Source organism: Prionailurus bengalensis, chromosome C1 (genome assembly GCF_016509475.1).
Source record: "Prionailurus bengalensis isolate Pbe53 chromosome C1, Fcat_Pben_1.1_paternal_pri, whole genome shotgun sequence".
Lineage (NCBI taxonomy): Eukaryota > Metazoa > Chordata > Mammalia > Carnivora > Felidae > Prionailurus > Prionailurus bengalensis.
In genome coordinates this window covers 18,759,382-18,760,578 of record NC_057345.1, presented here as the reverse complement: position 1 = coordinate 18,760,578, position 1,197 = coordinate 18,759,382, and positions in this window count along the sequence as shown.

The following is a 1,197-nucleotide window of genomic DNA, read 5'->3' as shown; positions in this document are numbered from 1 at the left end:
ATTTGTGCGGCTGGGCTCAAATCTCTCAGCAACGCCAGCTGGCCCAATTCAGAGCCCAACTTCTCCAGGAAGCTTTCCTAGACCCTCCCTCCAAGCACGTGATGTTCCCATGCCCAGCTACCACGGATCCCCCAGCCCTGAACTCCCATAGGACTGTACTTGTACTTGGATGAGCTTCATTTAGTTAGGTTCGTTGGGTTATTCGGTGCATATTTATTAAGCACCTCCTGTAAGGGGCTATTTTGAGCCCAGGGGACAGATACAGCAGTGCATGAAAGAAGCCTGGGTCCTGCCCTCACGGTGGGTGTTGTCTAGAGAGGAGAGAGACGGCAGATGGGCCATAGGTCAGAGACGCACAGGCTATAATGGGATGGCGTGCCGTCAGGGGGACAGGAAGAGTGGGGGCAGTGGGGGTGGTTGGTATTTTCAATAGGGTTTTGGGGGGAGACTTCCCTGGTAAGTGGTGGCATGAGCCCTGGGGGTAACAGGAAGGGTGTTCCAGGCAGAGGGGGTGGTGAGCAAGGAGGCCAGTGTGGCTGGTGTGCGGGGAGAGAGCAGGAGGGGGGCACGTCGGGTCCAATCAGCAGCGCCCCACAGGTTATAGTGAGTGTTTCAGCTTTGGCTCTGAGTGACATGGGAGGCACTGGAGGCTTTGGACTTGACCCGACTCTCCTTTAAAAGAGCTCTCAGCAGGGGCACCTGGGTGGCTCAGTCTGAGGCTTGATTTCGGCTCAGGTCATGGTCTCACAGTTCATGAGACTGAGCCCCGTGTTGGGGCTCTGCGTTGACCACACGGTGCCTGCTTGGGATTCTCTCTCCCTCTCTCTCTGCCCCTCCCCTGCTCGAGTTCCCTCTCTCTTAACATAAATAAATAAACTTAAAAAGATTAAAAAGAGCTCTCAGCAGGGTGTCCGATGGTGACAGAGGCAGGAGCTGTGGCCATGGGGGCGATTAGAAGTCCTCGGAGGGCAGGGTGGTGTGGCTGCAAGGCACAGGGGCACTGATGCTGCATAACCTGCCTTTGAATCTTGGTCCCATCATTTCGTGGTTACTTCACCTCTCTGTGCCTTAGTTTCCTCACATGTAAAGTGGGTGGGGATGAGAGGACCACAGAGTCAGTGTGAAGGTTAGATGGCTTAATATGGAAGGTGTTTAGGATAGTGCCTGGGACGCAGCGTGTGTGATACGTGTGACCTG